Here is a 17,971-nt window from a genome sequence, read left to right as displayed (position 1 = left end):
TGAAAAGAGACACAGCGCTTCGGCTGTGGAGACTTGTTCGGCTGGCGTTCGGAGAGTCGCATTTTTCAGAATTGTATTGAGATCGTTTTCCACAGAGCTCAGATGTCAAAGCACAGCAGCAGCTCTCCACAGCGATCCTCTATAGCGCCCTTTCTCCCGCAGCTCCGTCCTCATTGGAAGGAAGCAAGAGTGAAAGGCTGAAGTGAAATAGAGCGGGGACGAAGGCAGTGAAGAGAGAGAACGTGGGAAGAAGAGAAAAACGCAAGAGAAAAAAAGCAGCGTCGTAAAAGAGGTGACGGAGCTGTCCTCTCAATAAGAAGGGTGCCAGCGAGCCTTGCTCTCGCTTACGGCCACACCCCCTTGAGCACGCCTGATCTCGTCTCATCTCGGAAGCTAAACAGGGATGGGCCTGGTTAGTACTTGGATGGGAGACCGCCTGGGAATACCAGGTGCTGTAAGCTTTTAAGCGCAGGAGGCGCCCTATCCCCGCGCGCTCGCTCATTCCCCTGTTCACACGTGCAGTGCGGCTTGTCCGTCTGTTTATTTGTCAGCTTTGGCGAGACACGGGTGCTTGTGTATTAGCGTGAGCGTTTTTTATTCTGATCATGAACAGTTTAACAAGTCCGCAAAGGATCGAGGAAAGGTTTATCGCCAGCTGAAAAGAGACACAGCGCTTCGGCTGTGGAGACTTTATTAATAAGGCCCCTCAGTAGTTGAGATCTCTGTTATTCCCATCTAGAAACATGCAATCAGCATGTTATTGCTGAAGCAATAGTCACAACATTATTCCACACCTGGGTGAGATGCGGGTTATGATGACAGTCATGCTTTCTACACCTTATACTGAGCTCAGAAATGGACCAAGCGGACATCTCACGAGCAGATCCCTCCGCGTATAAGAAAGGCAACTTGTCTCAGCAAAAATACAAAAAGGCAAAAACCCCACACTTGGAATGCAAACGTACCCTAAAAAGGAAACACGGTTTTAAAACGAACTTGATTTTCCCCTGGAGAAACCTTTTTATGGACACACATCGCATCTATTACACATGTAGAACTAAATATAAAGATAAAACTTAATATAAGAAGTCATGACATATCACACATGACGAAGTCTAGTCCAGAATAAACAGTTTACACTGACCCACCTTTATTTACCCTGGTCACTCACTTCTATTAACTGTTTAACTGGGTAACAAATTAATATTTGTTTCAATTTGGGATCTACACCTGGGAGCCCTGAAATGTTGGCCAGAGGGGAGAAGCTGATATTCAGACGTGAGAATATATTAAAATAAAGGATCTGATGTTGTTTTTCACCTGTCTAATCAAAGCTTGTTCAAAAATTATCTGATTATAGGACACACGAGTTTATAATCATACTCATTCCACTTTTTAACCCCGTATATATGCACAATATGAAACGTATATACACTAAATCTCACGTGTGACTCCCATAATATACATTTCTTTACGAAAATTAGGAACACTTACTACAATTATCAACCCCCCATGACGAGGCAATATTTCATACCTTTGTTTCTTTGTGGGTTCAAAGTTCTGTCCTGTCGTTTCACACGTAATGTTTTGGTAGTTATCTCAATTTTCCTTTGCAATTATCTCCAAGATCATCATCAACTTTTTGTAAAACGCTATGCACAACTGATATTTAAAGAAAGTCCTGTACCAAAACGTCTTCGTAGGGAAAGACAACTTTTTTTCCTTACGTTAGTCGCTACACGGTTACTCAAAAAATCCATTCACCGCCTTTAAAAAAAAAGTTTCGTTTTTTATTGTGGTTCACTGACATTTCTGTCACAATTCTGAGGGACCCCAAATAAAATTCACTTGCCGGTATAAAGACGCCGGCGAGGATAAGACAGGTATCGAGCCACCTGCGTATCTAGCGGACGTTTAAAATAAAAAAATGGCGTGTAATGTTGCGAAGGGCTACTGTTTTTTTTATAGTTTGTCGATTGTAAGGGACGTGGGCCGCGACAGAAATACTGGACGGGGTGGGAAAAGGTTTATTGATGGTTTATTGTACCGCAACGGTCACAATTGACTCACCAGCAAAGATGGCGCCGAGGCCACATCGGCTCCCTCCCGCCCTGCCTCGCACCGAAGCTCGAGATGCGGAGCGCGACGCCAAACCGCCAGTCCACGGGCGCGGGCGCCGGACATAGACGTCATAAACCCTTCCGAGGCGCAGGAATTATAGATCACTGTAGTTTCTTCTGGACCCGGGTTAGGGACAGTGTGCCCTCCGTGAGAGTCTTCTGAGGAAGCCAGTGTCTCATGGGTGTCCAGGCTTGGTACCATCTGTCCATCACAGGACACACAGACACACACACTCACACACCCTGGACAGGACACCAGTCCATCACAGGACACACACACACTCACTCACACACCCTGGACAGGACACCAGTCCATCACAGGACATACACACACCCTAGATAGGACACCAGTCCATCACAGGACACACACACTCACACACCCTGGACAGGACACCAGTCACTCACAGGATACACACACACACTCACACACCCTGAACAGGACACCAGTCCCTCACAGGACACACACACACAACCTGGATAGGACACCAGTCCCTCACAGGACACTCAGACACACACACTCACACACCCTGGACAGGAACCAGTCCATCACATGACAAACACACATTCACTCACACACCCTGGACAGGACAGCACTCCATCATAGGACACACACACACCAGGGCCAGTTTTCCCAGAAGCCAATTAGCCCAAAAGCCTGTCTTTGGACCCGAAGAACACAGGGAGAACATGCAGACTCCACACAGACAGCCCCCCCCCCCCCCCCGGGTCCAGACCCGAGCCCGGAGCCCCCCCGCGCTGAACCCCTCCGTACAGACGGCCGCACACAGCTCCGTTGTTCCCGATTCCCGAGGTGATCTGTTAAAAGAAGCCGGTGTGTTGCCTCCAGGTGACATTTCCTACTGGAGTCAGGACAGGAGGCTCTTCTGTACACAGAAGGGGATGGGGGTGGGGAACAAGCCGCCCAGCCCTGTGGTTGAAGCCGATACCCCGGCTTCTCTCCAGACACAGCTGGGTGAGCTCCTCCAGTCAGTACAGGGGGCTCTACTGTACACAGAGGGTGGCGGGGGTGTGGAACAACTCCTTTGTTCGGGGCCTTGGGGCATTCTTGTTGTGAAAGGCGCTATATAAAAAAAACTGAATTGAAATTGAATCTTATAGGTTTGGGTTTTTCAGAGATCTTGTCAGAGATCTTGTCTGACGTGCCCGTTTCAAAAACGTAACGACACTCCTCACGTCCGAGCGCCGCCGGTCTGTGACGTAACGTATCCTTACACAACCATGACGGTTTCATCATGGACAGCACGAAAGCCCGAAAAGTGGTTGACGTTTTAATTTGGCAACGCCACGATGGATCCCAGTTTTTTTTTTTTATTTTGGAGGCCAAAAAGGACAAAAAAGGAAACGTCCGGAGTGGATCGATGGTCATCTCTGCGGTTGTTCTGATGTTCTGAAAAAACAAAACAAAAAAAAAAACGGCTCGCTTGCCCGGTCGTGTAGTGTTTCCACACCCCACGCAAATCAACTTCTCTTCGCCCCCGGGGGCTCGTCGCCCGCAGCACCCCTCTCACGTGATAGGGGCTTCCCCCGGCTGTGACGTACTTACCCCACCCCCTTTTCCACCAACGTCATACCGAAGGTTGCGCTTCGGGCCGCGGCGATGTTGACGGACTGTCTTGTAGCGTGAGAAGGGTTTAAATTTCGACTTAAGGAGTTGGCCATCGTTATATTTCGCGAGGTATCATACGGGGGGAAAAAGAACATTTATATTTATCAACCTACTAGTAATACTGGGTGGATGTCACGTTCCCCAAAGTTCAGTGCCTCTCTCTAATAAAGTAGAAACGTGACATTGAACTCCGTTCGAAACAGGAGAAATCACCAGGACACGATACAACTGACGTCCGGAAAAGAAAAAAAGAACTCCTATTCCCATTTGTAATGACCCCGTAGTGTTTTTCCCGGTGTGCGCTCATCTTTCGGAGACCCGTTTCTCTCTGGTGTTTTGCTGTTGGAATAAATGCCGAGGTGACCCTTCTGTGTGGAGTCTGCGTGTTCTCTCCAGCGGGTCGTTTCCTACACCGCAGGGGCTGATCGAACCGGGGTCTCCCAATCGTCACAGAAGTGTGTGTCATTTTGGGTGGTGGTGGGGGGGTGCATCGGGGATACTGCGCCCCGAGGGGATAACCTCTCACCTTACTCCGGACGAAGGGAGAAGACCTGTACCTTCACGAGTCCGGGTTGTGAAAACTTCTTCTGGCAGTTCAAAACGTTTCGAAGAGACTACAGCGCTACCCTGTTTTCCATTTCTATCGTGTATTATTATACAGTCATAAGTATCTGTACTGATCACAGATCCCCCTCTCACTACCAGGACTGAAGCCCAGTGCAGCACGAATAATAATAATAATAATTAATCCGTCTGGACTCTCCACTCAGAGCTCTTCCCAGGTCAGGGGGATCCCCTCCAGCCCCCCCAGTGTGCAGCCCCCACGTGGATGATGCTCCAGTCCGCTCAGCACACAGCAGCTCTCAGTGGGGAGGAGAGCAGAGGGATGGAGCCAGTTCAGAGAGGGGGGGTGATAAGGAGGCCATGATGGGTCAAGACCAGGGGGGGAATCAGGCCAGGACACTGGGGTAACACCCCTACTCCTCTCCAGAAACACCCCGGGATTGTTAATGAGCACAGAGAGTCAGGACCTCGGTTTGACGTCTTATCCGAAGGACGGCGCCTGTTTACAGTCCAGTGTCCCCCGTCACTATACTGGGGCATCAGGACCCACACAGACCGCAGGGTGAAAGCGCCCCCTGCTGGCCCCACTCACACCTCTCCCAGCAGCAACCTCAGTTTTTCCCAGGAGTCTCCCCTCCAGGTACTGACCAGGCTTCTACCTGCTGGGCTCCAGTGGGGAGGGGGCTGCTAGCTGGGAGCTGCAGGGTGAGATGGCTGCTGGGCAAACGATGGCTAAAGAGCTTCCTAGGACACCCTGGAGTTCGTGGTCAACTTCCTTCTCTTCAGACGGAGGTGGCTTGAAATCTGTCTCGTTTCAAGGAGTATTGGACACGATGCCCCCCCTGCTTTAGCCCCGCTAACTGGTGGCACGCCGACAACGAGGGCTCTCGGCCTCAATCCATCAACCACAAACTCTCCGGGATGAAAGAGAAAGACAGACTCTGTTTGTTCGTTTCGGGGGGGGAGGGAAAAAACCAAAAGCTTTTTTTAAAAAACATTTTAATGATGCTTAACAAAAGAACAAAAATTACAATACAGATTAATGTCAAGGGACACACCCCCCCCCCCATCTTACGATCATCACAGGACCTTAAAATAATACTTAATAATACAAGGTCATGCAGACGATCTGAGGACTCAGGTGGAGATAATGTGAAAGTTTTCCACAGTCCAGTCTGGGGTCCCTCAGCTTCAGTCCAGACTGGGGTCTGGGGTCCCTCAGCTTCAGTCCAGACTGGGGTCCCTCAGCTTCAGTCCAGACTGGGATCTGGGGTCCCTCAGCTCCGGTCCAGTCCAGTCTGGGGCCCCTCAGCTCTGGTCCAGTCCAGTATGGGGCCCCTCAGCTCCAGTGCAGTCCAGTCCAGTCTGGTGTCCCTCAGCTCCAGTGCAGCCCAGTCTGGGGTCCCTCAGCTTCGGTCCAGCACAGTCTGGGGTCCCTCAGCTTCGGTCCAGCACAGACTGGGGTCCCTCAGCTTCGGCCCAGCACAGTCTGGGGTCCCTCAGCTTCAGTCCAGACTGGTGTCCCTCAGCTTCGGCCCAGCACAGACTGGGGTCCCTCAGCTTCGGTCCAGACTGGGGTCCCTCAGCTCCAGTGCAGTCCAGACTGGGGTCCCTCAGCTTCGGTCCAGCACAGACTGGGGTCTCTCAGCTTCGGTCCAGACTGGGGTCCCTCAGCTTCAGTCCAGCACAGTCTGGGGTCCCTTAGCTTTGGTCCAGTCCAGTCTGGGGTCCCTCAGCTTCGGTCCAGCACAGCCTGGGGCCCCTCAGCTCCAGTCCAGTCCAGTCTGGGGCCCCTCAGCTTTGGTCCAGCACAGTCTGGAGTCCCTCAGCTTCGGTCCAGCACAGACTGGGGTCCCTCAGCTTTGGCCCAGCACAGACTGGGGTCCCTCAGCTTCGGTCCAGCACAGACTGGGGTCCCTCAGCTCCAGTCCAGTCCAGTCTGGTGTCTCTCAGCTCCGGTCCAGTGCAGTCTGGGGTCCCTCAGCTTCGGTCCAGCACAGTCTGGGGTCCCTTGGCTCCAGTCCAGTCCAGTCTGGTGTCCCTCAGCTCCAGTCCAGTCCAGTCCAGTCCAGTCCTTGGTGGGGAAGGCGACTCCGATCTTAGCTGGCACAGAACCAGGAAAGGAACCTGGAAAGAATATTGTTATTGCAGGTGTGAGGGACACAGACACGGACATCACCATGACATCAAACAGCAAGAGGAGACTCCTTCTTGAATCACAGACACGACCGGGCGGCGTCCCCCTGTCTGCTCACCTGCACCTCCTCTTCTTCTTCTTGTCCTTCCCGGCAGCCTGCTCCTCCTCTCCCTCGCTCTTCCTCTCCTGACACACGGTCTCCGCCGCCTCCATCGGCTCGTCCTTATCATCTGTCTCCACCGACATGCAGCTCAGGGACTTTAAAAAGACGCACCAGCACTTCTGAAGCAGAGACAGGAGAGTCACGTTAAGAGTCGGACTGGACACTCCAGGACATGAACACTGCACTGAGAGAGAGAGGGGTTCATACACACACACTGACTGGACACTCCAGTACATGAACACTGCACTGAGAGAGAGAGGGGTTCATACACACACACTGACTGGACACTGGACAGGAGTAAAGAGAGAATCAGAGCATTACCCACTTTCTTTTTCTTCTGTCTCACAGGAGGTGGTGATTGGACCTCCTCCAGCTGGAGTCCGAGTAGGGAGAGAGGGGGCAGGAGAGGGACAGCACAGGGAGAGAAAGAGAGAGACAGGTGAGTCAAGTGTCCCAAGAGTACAGAGACTCTGCTGAGATCACACTCGCAGTGAGTGAGCCTGGGTGTAGCCCACTAATACTGACCCACTGTACACCATAGGACAGAGAAGAGGAGGAGAGAGACACACTGACTGGACACCACAGCACAGAGAGGAGGAGGAGAGAGACAGTGACAGACAGGGCTGACAAGACAGACAAGATGGCGAAACTCCACCACAGACAGGACAGGAGGTAGGGTGGGACCAGCACTGACCTTCTTCCTCTCTCCTGCCGGAGGAGCTGTCTCCACCTCCTCTTCCTCCTGCAAGTCAAGAGACAGGCTGAGAGAGAGACGGGCTGGTGGGACATCGGCGAACAGAGCTGAAGGCAGAGAGCCCCCTGTACTGACTGGAGGAGCTCACCCAGGCTTTTGGGCTAATTGGCTTCTGGGAAAACTGGCCCTGGTGTGTGTGTGTCCTGTGATGGAGTGCTGTCCTGTCCAGGGTGTGTGAGTGAGTGTGTGTTTGTCATGTGATGGACTGGTTCCTGTCCAGGGTGTGTGAGTGTGTGTCTGAGTGTCCTGTGAGGGACTGGTGTCCTATCCAGGTTGTGTGTGGGTGTCCTGTGAGGGACTGGTGTCCTGTTCAGGGTGTGTGAGTGTGTGTGTGTGAGTGTGTGTGTGTGTGTGTGTGTGTGTGAGTGTGTGTGTGTGTGTGAGTGTGAGTGTGAGTGTGAGTGTGTGTGTGTGTATGTGCGTGTGTGTGTCCTGTGAGTGACTGGTTCCTGTCCAGGGTGTGTGAGTGTGTGTCTGAGTGTCCTGTGAGGGACTGGTGTCCTATCCAGGTTGTGTGTGTGTGTCCTGTGAGGGACTGGTGTCCTGTTCAGGGTGTGTGTGTGTGTGTGTGTGAGTGTGTGTGAGTGTGAGTGTGAGTGTGTGTGTGTGTCCTGTGAGTGACTGGTGTCCTGTCCAGGGTGTGTGAGTGAGTGTGTGTGTGTCCTGTGATGGACAGATGGTACCAAGCCTGGACACCCATGAGACACTGGCTTCCTCAGAAGACTCTCACGGAGGGCACACTGTCCCTAACCCGGGTCCAGAAGAAACTACAGTGATCTATAATTCCTGCGCCTCGGAAGGGTTTATGACGTCTGTGTCCGGCGCCCGCGCCCGTGGACTGGCGGTTTGGCGTCGCGCTCCGCAGCTCGAGCTTCGGTGCGAGGCAGGGCGGGAGGGAGCCGATGTGGCCTCGGTGCCATCTTTGCTGGTGAGTCAATTGTGACCGTTGCGGTACAATAAACCATCAATAAACCTTTTCCCACCCCGTCCAGTATTTCTGTCGCGGCCCACGTCCCTTACAATCGACAAACTATTAAAAAAAAACAGTAGCCCTTCGCAACATTACACGCCATTTTTTTTATTTTAAACGTCCGCTAGATACGCAGGTGGCTCGATACCTGTCTTATCCTCGCCGGCGTCTTTATACCGGCAAGTGAATTTTATATGGGGTCCCTCAGAATTGTGACAGAAATGTCAGTGAACCACAATAAAAAACGAAACTTTTTTTTTAAAGGCGGTGAATGGATTTTCTGAGTAACCGTGTAGCGACTAACGTAAGGAAAAAAAAAGTTGTCTTTCCCTACGAAGACGTTTTGGTACAGGACTTTCTTTAAATATCAGTTGTGCATAGCGTTTTACAAAAAGTTGATGATGATCTTGGAGATAATTGCAAAGGAAAATTGAGATAACTACCAAAACATTACGTGTGAAACGACAGGACAGAACTTTGAACCCACAAAGAAACAAAGGTATGAAATATTGCCTCGTCATGGGGGGTTGATAATTGTAGTAAGTGTTCCTAATTTTCGTAAAGAAATGTATATTATGGGAGTCACACGTGAGATTTAGTGTATATACGTTTCACATTGTGCATATATACGGGGTTAAAAAGTGGAATGAGTATGATTATAAACTCGTGTGTCCTATAATCAGATAATTTTTGAACAAGCTTTGATTAGACAGGTGAAAAACAACATCAGATCCTTTTTTTAATATATTCTCACGTCTGAATATCAGCTTCTCCCCTCTGGCCAACATTTCAGGGCTCCCAGGTGTAGATCCCAAATTGAAACAAATATTAATTTGTTACCCAGTTAAACAGTTAATAGAAGTGAGTGACCAGGGTAAATAAAGGTGGGTCAGTGTAAACTGTTTATTCTGGACCAGACTTCGTCATGTGTGATATGTCATGACTTCTTATATGAAGTTTTATCTTTATATTTAGTTCTACATGTGTAATAGATGCGATGTGTGTCCATAAAAAGGTTTCTCCAGGGGAAAATCAAGTTCGTTTTAAAACCGTGTTTCCTTTTTAGGGTACGTTTGCATTCCAAGTGTGGGGTTTTTGCCTTTTTATCATATTTTGGATGTGAATCCGTGGTATTTTTGCTGAGACAAATTGCCTTTCTTATACGCGGAGGGATCTGCTCGTGAGATGTCCGCTTGGTCCATTTCTGAGCTCAGTATAAGGTGTAGAAAGCATGACTGTCATCATAACCCGCATCTCACCCAGGTGTGGAATAATGTTGTGACTATTGCTTCAGCAATAACATGCTGATTGCATGTTTCTAGATGGGTATAACAGAGATCTCAACTACTGAGGGGCCTTATTAATAAAGTCTCCACAGCCGAAGCGCTGTGTCTCTTTTCAGCTGGCGATAAACCTTTCCTCGATCCTTTGCGGACTTGTAAAACTGTTCCTGATCAGAATAAAAAACGCTCACGCTAATACACAAGCACCCGTGTCTCGCCAAAGCTGACAAATAAACAGACGGACAAGCCGCACTGCACGTGTGAACAGGGGAATGAGCGAGCGAGCGGGGATAGGGGGCCTCCTGCGCTTAAAAGCTTACAGCACCTGGTATTCCCAGGCGGTCTCCCATCCAAGTACTAACCAGGCCCATCCCTGTTTAGCTTCGGAGATCAGACGAGATCAGGCGTGCTCAAGGGGGTGTGGCCGTAACCGAGAGCAAGGCTCGCTGGCACCCTTCTTATTGAGAGGACAGCTCCGTCACCTCTTTTACGACGCTGCTTTTTTTCCCTTGCGTTTTTCTCTTCTTTCCACGTTCTCTCTCTTCACTGCCTTCGTCCCCGCTCTATTTCACTTCAGCCTTTCACTCTTGCTTCCTTCCAATGAGGATGGAGCAGCGGGAGAAAGGGCGCTATAGAGGATCGCTGTGGAGAGCTGCTGCTGTGCTTTGACATCTGAGCTCTGTGGAAAACGATCTCAATACAATTCTGAAAAACGCGACTCTCCGAACGCCAGCCGAACAAGTCTCCGCAGCCGAAGCGCTGTGTCTCTTTTCAGCTGGCGATAAACCTTTCCTCGATCCTTTGCGGACTTGTAAAACTGTTCCTGATCAGAATAAAAAACGCTCACGCTAATACACAAGCACCCGTGTCTCACCAAAGCTGACAAATAAACAGACGGACAAGCCGCACTGCACGTGTGAACAGGGGAATGAGCGAGCGAGCGGGGATAGGGGGCCTCCTGCGCTTAAAAGCTTACAGCACCTGGTATTCCCAGGCGGTCTCCCATCCAAGTACTAACCAGGCCCATCCCTGTTTAGCTTCCAAGATCAGACGAGATAAGGCGTGCTCAAGGGGGTGTGGCCGTAACCGAGACCAAGGCTCGCTGGCACCCTTCTTATTGAGAGGACAGCTCCGTCACCTCTTTTACGACGCTGCTTTTTTTCCCTTGCGTTTTTCTCTTCTTCCCACGTTCTCTCTCTTCACTGCCTTCGTCCCCGCTCTATTTCACTTCAGCCTTTCACTCTTGCTTCCTTCCAATGAGGATGGAGCAGCGGGAGAAAGGGTGCTATAGAGGATCGCTGTGGAGAGCTGCTGCTGTGCTTTGACATCTGAGCTCTGTGGAAAACGATCTCAATACAATTCTGAAAAACGCGACTCTCCGAACGCCAGCCGAACAAGTCTCCGCAGCCGAAGCGCTGTGTCTCTTTTCAGCTGGCGATAACCTTTCCTAGATCCTTTGCGGACTTGTAAAACTGTTCCTGATCAGAATAAAAAACGCTCACGCTAATACACAAGCACCCGTGTCTCGCCAAAGCTGACAAATAAACAGACGGACTAGCCGCACTGCACGTGTGAACAGGGGAATGAGCGAGCGAGCGGGGATAGGGGGCCTCCTGCGCTTAAAAGCTTACAGCACCTGGTATTCCCAGGCGGTCTCCCATCCAAGTACTAACCAGGCCCATCCCTGTTTAGCTTCGGAGATCAGACGAGATCAGGCGTGCTCAAGGGGGTGTGGCCGTAAGCGAGAGCAAGGCTCGCTGGCACCCTTCTTATTGAGAGGACAGCTCCGTCACCTCTTTTACGACGCTGCTTTTTTTCCCTTGCGTTTTTCTCTTCTTTCCACGTTCTCTCTCTTCACTGCCTTCGTCCCGCTCTATTTCACTTCAGCCTTTCACTCTTGCTTCCTTCCAATGAGGACGGAGCTGCGGGAGAAAGGGCGCTATAGAGGATCGCTGTGGAGAGCTGCTGCTGTGCTTTGACATCTGAGCTCTGTGGAAAACGATCTCAATACAATTCTGAAAAACGCGACTCTCCGAACGCCAGCCGAACAAGTCTCCACAGCCGAAGCGCTGTGTCTCTTTTCAGCTGGCGATAAACCTTTCCTCGATCCTTTGCGGACTTGTAAAACTGTTCCTGATCAGAATAAAAAACGCTCACGCTAATACACAAGCACCCGTGTCTCACCAAAGCTGACAAATAAACAGACGGACAAGCCGCACTGCACGTGTGAACAGGGGAATGAGCGAGCGAGCGGGGATAGGGCGCCTCCTGCGCTTAAAAGCTTACAGCACCTGGTATTCCCAGGCGGTCTCCCATCCAAGTACTAACCAGGCCCATCCCTGTTTAGCTTCCGAGATCAGACGAGATCAGGCGTGCTCAAGGGGGTGTGGCCGTAAGCGAGAGCAAGGCTCGCTGGCACACTTCTTATTGAGAGGACAGCTCCGTCACCTCTTTTACGACGCTGCTTTTTTTCCCTTGCGTTTTTCTCTTCTTCCCACGTTCTCTCTCTTCACTGCCTTCGTCCCCGCTCTATTTCACTTCAGCCTTTCACTCTTGCTTCCTTCCAATGAGGACGGAGCTGCGGGAGAAAGGGCGCTATAGAGGATCGCTGTGGAGAGCTGCTGCTGTGCTTTGACATCTGAGCTCTGTGGAAAACGATCTCAATACAATTCTGAAAAACACGACTCTCCGAACGCCAACCGAACAAGTCTCCACAGCCGAAGCGCTGTGTCTCTTTTCAGCTGGCGATAAACCTTTCCTCGATCCTTTGCGGACTTGTAAAACTGTTCCTGATCAGAATAAAAAACGCTCACGCTAATACACAAGCACCCGTGTCTCGCCAAAGCTGACAAATAAACAGACGGACAAGCCGCACTGCACGTGTGAACAGGGTAATGAGCGAGCGAGCGGGGATAGAGCGCCTCCTGCGCTTAAAAGCTTACAGCACCTGGTATTCCCAGGCGGTCTCCCATCCAAGTACTAACCAGGCCCATCCCTGTTTAGCTTCCGAGATCAGACGAGATCAGGCGTGCTCAAGGGGGTGTGGCCGTAAGCGAGAGCAAGGCTCGCTGGCACCCTTCTTATTGAGAGGACAGCTCCGTCACCTCTTTTACGACGCTGCTTTTTTTACCTTGCGTTTTTCTCTTCTTCCCACGTTCTCTCTCTTCACTGCCTTCGTCCCCGCTCTATTTCACTTCAGCCTTTCACTCTTGCTTCCTTCCAATGAGGACGGAGCTGCGGGAGAAAGGGCGCTATAGAGGATCGCTGTGGAGAGCTGCTGCTGTGCTTTGACATCTGAGCTCTGTGGAAAACGATCTCAATACAATTCTGAAAAACGCGACTCTCCGAACGCCAGCCTAACAAGTCTCCGCAGCCGAAGCGCTATGTCTCTTTTCAGCTGGCGATAAACCTTTCCTCGATCCTTTGCGGACTTGTAAAACTGTTCCTGATCAGAATAAAAAACGCTCACGCTAATACACAAGCACCCGTGTCTCGCCAAAGCTGACAAATAAACAGACGGACAAACAGCACTGCACGTGTGAACAGGGGAATGAGCGAGCGAGCGGGGATAGGGCGCCTCCTGCGCTTAAAAGCTTACAGCACCTGGTATTCCCAGGCGGTCTCCCATCCAAGTACTAACCAGGCCCATCTCTGTTTAGCTTCCGAGATCAGACGAGATCAGGCGTGCTCAAGGGGGTGTGGCCATAAGCGAGAGCAAGGCTCCCTGGCACCCTTCTTATTGAGAGGACAGCTCCGTCACCTCTTTTACGACGCTGCTTTTTTTCCCTTGCGTTTTTCTCTTCTTCCCACGTTCTCTCTCTTCACTGCCTTCGTCCCCGCTCTATTTCACTTCAGCCTTTCACTCTTGCTTCCTTCCAATGAGGACGGAGCAGCGGGAGAAAGGGCGCTATAGAGGATCGCTGTGGAGAGCTGCTGCTGTGCTTTGACATCTGAGCTCTGTGGAAAACGATCTCAATACAATTCTGAAAAACGCGACTCTCCGAACGCCAGCCGAACAAGTCTCCACAGCCGAAGCGCTGTGTCTCTTTTCAGCTGGCGATAAACCTTTCCTCGATCCTTTGCGGACTTGTAAAACTGTTCCTGATCAGAATAAAAAACGCTCACGCTAATACACAAGCACCCGTGTCTCGCCAAAGCTGACAAATAAACAGACGGACAAGCCGCACTGCACGTGTGAACAGGGGAATGAGCGAGCGAGCGGGGATAGGGCGCCTCCTGCGCTTAAAAGCTTTCTGAATTCTGAGTACGTACGGGATCCTCGGCCTTGCGCTTATAACAAAGTCCAAGTCCCTTTGCAGACAACAGCAGTTGTCACATGATTGTCTCTGAGGATGTGCGACAATGGCCAAGGAGAGCCCCGATCTGAGCTTGCGCTCACTTTTTGACCAAGACACAGATGTGTGCTGATTGGTTGAGAGTTTGGCAGGCATTGGAGACCCACGTGGTATTACCACGCCCTGCCAGTCCCTGATTGGTTGATCAAGGTGAGATATGAGTCACTTACTCTTGACACTTAGGAATGCAGTCCAGATGTCCATTTGGCACTCCCTAGACAGATAGGCGCCAATGGATGACCATTGATCATGATAGCCAGGCTTAGCTAAGTGCATCCCCATCTGGGAGCTGTCCCTTATCAAAAGAAAACATCTTAAATCAGCCTGCATGAATACTTTCTCTGTGGCTGCACCACAGAGATGGAAGGTGAGATGGGGCCTCATTTAGGACAGCATACCACCACTTAATTCTGTCTTATTAACAAGCATTGCCGCTACAACGGCATCTCTCCTGTCAAACTTCCTCCTGACGTGTTTGACAGGATCTGGGCCGTGGTGAACAGTGGGAAAGACGCTCTGTGGAGAGTGAGGAACATGGGGCTGTTCAAAGGCATCGAGGTCCCAGTCAAGGCAGCAGGTATCCTGGCCCTGTTCATCACCCAAGAGAAATATTACCTCAGAGATCTGTGGAGAGAAGGGAGGGAGGAAGCAGAAAATCTGTGGGAAATAGAGAGCATAGGTCAATATCTCAAGAAACTGTGAAAAACATTATCATGTTTAAGTAAAGAATGTGATTTACACCAGAAAAAAAGAAATTGTTGCTATGTAACTGGTACCGTGTCAAAATGTAATGAGATGTGATCATATATACTGTTTTAAGTATGTATATTAATGTAAAGCTTTCTAATTTGTGATGTCCTGTATTCTTTTGTGAAAAGAAAATAAAGTTCTTAAAAAATCGATTCACCCAGGGCGAGGCTCGGCCATTGCACTCCGGCTGTGCTGACCCCTGCGAATTCCCCAAATGTGGGAATCTCGACTGCATAATTTCTGGTAGTGGGGGACTGCGTTCGCGCTCTCTCCTGATGTGCTTGGTCCAATATCAGATACGGGAGAGTTACGACACCACGAGCTGCGATAGGATCCCAGTTCGAAAGGAGTCGATGCCACTGCTGGTTCCCGGTTTCTTTTAGTTAGAGGTCCGGAGAAGCATTTCAAGCTGGTTAGACTACTCCTTCCGGACATTCATTCCCTTTTCAAAGTCAGTCGTTTTGCTGTAGTCTGCATTATTAAGGCCAATTTATTTGGTCATGGGGGCCTCGGTACTGTATGCTAATTCTGAAGACAGTTTCACCCGTTTTCTGATTGCTAGGTTCTGTACAAGTGCAGACATGTCAAACAGTGAATGGCTGTACCTCTATTGTATCCGTGCTCAATGAATGAAATCAGTAATAAATGAATATATGTATAGTTATACGAAAAACAAGTGGTTTATCGACTCATCTTCATTTGCAGATTAAGAGGCAGCTTCGATATTCGGGGGAGGCATAAAACATGATGCTGATCTTTGGAAAGCAGGAGGCAAAACTGACACGTTCTCATACAAGGAGATGAAACCAGGCCACCTGGGTGAAGATCAGGTATCGTAACCGCTAGACCATATGGGAGCATACAGCCATGTTGTGCGTGCGTCATGTAAGCAAACTGTAATTGCTGCCTTCATGACCTGCTTGATGGAGAAAACACACAAGAGAGTTGGCACTCAGAGTGTCGAAGGGTTGATGTATACTAGGGCTCAGTTGAAATGCAGCGTCAGGACTTTTCCGACTAGTGTCACACAAAGAGAGTACATCCTTTCCTACTGGCTGTGTATGTCTCGGTAACTCGCTGTGATCGTATAGTGCTCAGAATTTTTGTTGTGGCCGCAACAACCCCGGTTCGAATCCGCATACTGGCAGAATAGGAGGAGTACTGCCTGACTGGATCGTTGATGAATGACAGAGGCCACTCCGACCTCTTCTTGGTTTTCTTCAATGACTTACTAAGGATCTTCTTCACATTCGCCCATGCAGGGCAAGCCAGTTACAACAAAGCAAACGCAGGAAAGTGCATTTCAAGCAGAGACCAGGAGGGACTTGTTTACACCGAGAGTGGTCGGAGAATGGAACAATGCGCCCAGCCCTGTTGCTGGAGCTGATTCTTGATGAGATCTTGGGCTCACTAAGAGGCCCCCGCTGGATGCTAATCTTTCTGTTGTTCTTGCAGGTCCTGCGCTGCTTTTGAGCCGACAGAGCTCGTCCTGGTCTGTGGGCACAGCCCAATTGCAAATGATCGGCTCCACGTACAGAAGGAACGTGCGTTTGGTACAAGAGTGTATGAAGGCACCGGAAATACATTGGGAACAAATGACCGGTCGTTCAAGACCTCTGTGAAGTACAGGAGCGTGCAAAACGAGGCTGCTTCCACCCAGTCTCGAACCGGGGACCTTTCGCGTGTTAGGCGAACGTGATAGCCGCTACACTACGGAAACCTGCAGGGACCGCTGCTGGTGTCTCGCTTGCGTTTCGGGCTGAGAAAGGGACGCGTCACTTTAGGCAGGGTGCGCTGGAGAGAGGAACAAAGGGTGCGATGAAACAAAATACCAAAACCCGGGATCAAACCAGGGACCTTTAGATCTTCAGTCTAACGCTCTCCCAACTGAGCTATTTTGGCGGTGCGCAGAGCCCACAGCCACCTGCTCCAGCCTTCCTGTGTTGCGGCATGAGCGCACCAAGAGTAGCGGGAGAGTGTTGCAGGAACGTCACTCTGAAGGAAAGCCACCCAGGTGCGCCCTCTGAGCTCTGTCCAGCGCATCTTCCTCGCATGGACTCCTGCCTGCGACGGGCAGGAAACAATTAGCAAGAACAGAACGACACCCCATGGGTGTCTCATGACCACACCTTAGGTTGTGACACGTGCAGGTGTGAGGGGTTGCCGGGCTACTTTGGAGCAGAGCTTGGGCGGAGGGGGGGCGGGAAAGCAGACAAAGAGGTGACACCTCAAGGTCTGCACGATCACAGCTCTCCGCCGCCCCAGGCTTCCACTCGATAAGCTACTTGACACACCCGCCCCTCCTCACACAGACCGTGGAAAAGCCCCCGAGTGGGAGGGCTCTCTCTTCCTCCCAGGAGCTCTTGGACACGACGCACCGACAGGGCGCGGGGAGCCGCCGCCTGCAAACACGGCTCCAGGCAGGACTCCACTCCGCAGGAGCCGCAGAGCAGAGGAGATGGGGGCAGCTTAGCTCCTGTGCAGAGACCTGAGCTGTTGTTGCTGCGGACGCTGTCTTTTCTGCACTCGGGGTAGGAGTGAATGTTGAGTTGCCCTTAGAAATGAAGCAGAGCACTTCAACGGCACGGGTGTGTGTGTGTGCGTGCGCCCTGGTGATTCTGGGAGACAGATCGAACCTGGGCTAAAAGAGAGGGGGCTTAGCCCTCTTCCATTTGCTAGTTCAAAGTTGTACAACCCATTTGTATCTGCTAGGCGGTGCAGTCGTCGTCCACAAAGAAGGCTTTGAAAAGCGTCAAAGGCAAGTAATTCCGAGTTGGTCGTCTGTGTTTTCCGTTCAGACGCGAAATGCTGAAATTTTCTCTCGGTTCCTCGGTTGTCATTTCTGCTCCGTAAAGGAATCAGAGGACGCATCGGCTTCCAGCACGGTGGGTCGGGACACGATGCCGGGGGTCGGAGAGAGCGATGTCTTCCTCGTTAGTATAGTGGCAAGTATCCCCGCCTGTCACGCGGGAGACCGGGGTTTTCTTTCACCTCCTTAGAGAAAGGACTGCCTTTCACTTCTCTGTTTTCTTTCACAGCGTCGTGCACCTTTTCATTGCTCTCACTTTCAGAGCCTCCGCACGGCACACGACTCGACATCAGGAAGCACATTGAAGTGAAACCAGGAAGCGCTGCGACATGCATTGTGCAGATCCCGCCACACTAAGAGGTGAGTGGGTCTGTTCGATGCACAAAGAACGCTTTGATAAGCGTCAAAGGCAAGTCATTCCGAGTTGGTCGTCTGTGTT

At 50.8% G+C, this 17,971-nt stretch overlaps 4 non-coding genes and 4 pseudogenes across 4 annotated transcripts; 2 read left to right on the top strand and 6 right to left on the bottom strand.

Annotated features, from left to right (window-relative positions):
- The first annotated feature begins 342 nt into the window (after positions 1–342).
- On the top strand, positions 343–461 carry LOC148671007 (5S ribosomal RNA; annotated as a pseudogene).
- A 9,470-nt stretch (positions 462–9,931) lies between these two features.
- LOC148671006 (5S ribosomal RNA) lies at positions 9,932–10,050 on the bottom strand (annotated as a pseudogene).
- A 537-nt stretch (positions 10,051–10,587) lies between these two features.
- LOC148671005 (5S ribosomal RNA) lies at positions 10,588–10,706 on the bottom strand (annotated as a pseudogene).
- A 536-nt stretch (positions 10,707–11,242) lies between these two features.
- LOC148671004 (5S ribosomal RNA) lies at positions 11,243–11,361 on the bottom strand. The gene has a single exon (XR_015938500.1). It is a non-coding gene; the product is annotated as a 5S ribosomal RNA (ribosomal RNA).
- Positions 11,362–11,897: 536 nt separating this feature from the next.
- Positions 11,898–12,016, bottom strand: LOC148671003 (5S ribosomal RNA). The gene has a single exon (XR_015937889.1). It is a non-coding gene; the product is annotated as a 5S ribosomal RNA (ribosomal RNA).
- Positions 12,017–12,553: 537 nt separating this feature from the next.
- Positions 12,554–12,672, bottom strand: LOC148671002 (5S ribosomal RNA). The gene has a single exon (XR_015937888.1). It is a non-coding gene; the product is annotated as a 5S ribosomal RNA (ribosomal RNA).
- Positions 12,673–13,209: 537 nt separating this feature from the next.
- On the bottom strand, positions 13,210–13,328 carry LOC148671001 (5S ribosomal RNA; annotated as a pseudogene).
- Positions 13,329–14,835: 1,507 nt separating this feature from the next.
- Positions 14,836–14,998, top strand: LOC148671000 (U1 spliceosomal RNA). The gene has a single exon (XR_015937556.1). It is a non-coding gene; the product is annotated as a U1 spliceosomal RNA (small nuclear RNA).
- Positions 14,999–17,971: the final 2,973 nt, after the last annotated feature.

This window comes from Lepisosteus platostomus, chromosome 5 (assembly GCF_059453375.1).
Source record: "Lepisosteus platostomus isolate fLepPlt1 chromosome 5, fLepPlt1.hap1, whole genome shotgun sequence".
Taxonomy (NCBI): Eukaryota; Metazoa; Chordata; class Actinopteri; order Semionotiformes; family Lepisosteidae; genus Lepisosteus; species Lepisosteus platostomus.
This window is presented reverse-complemented; position numbering and strand designations above follow the sequence as displayed.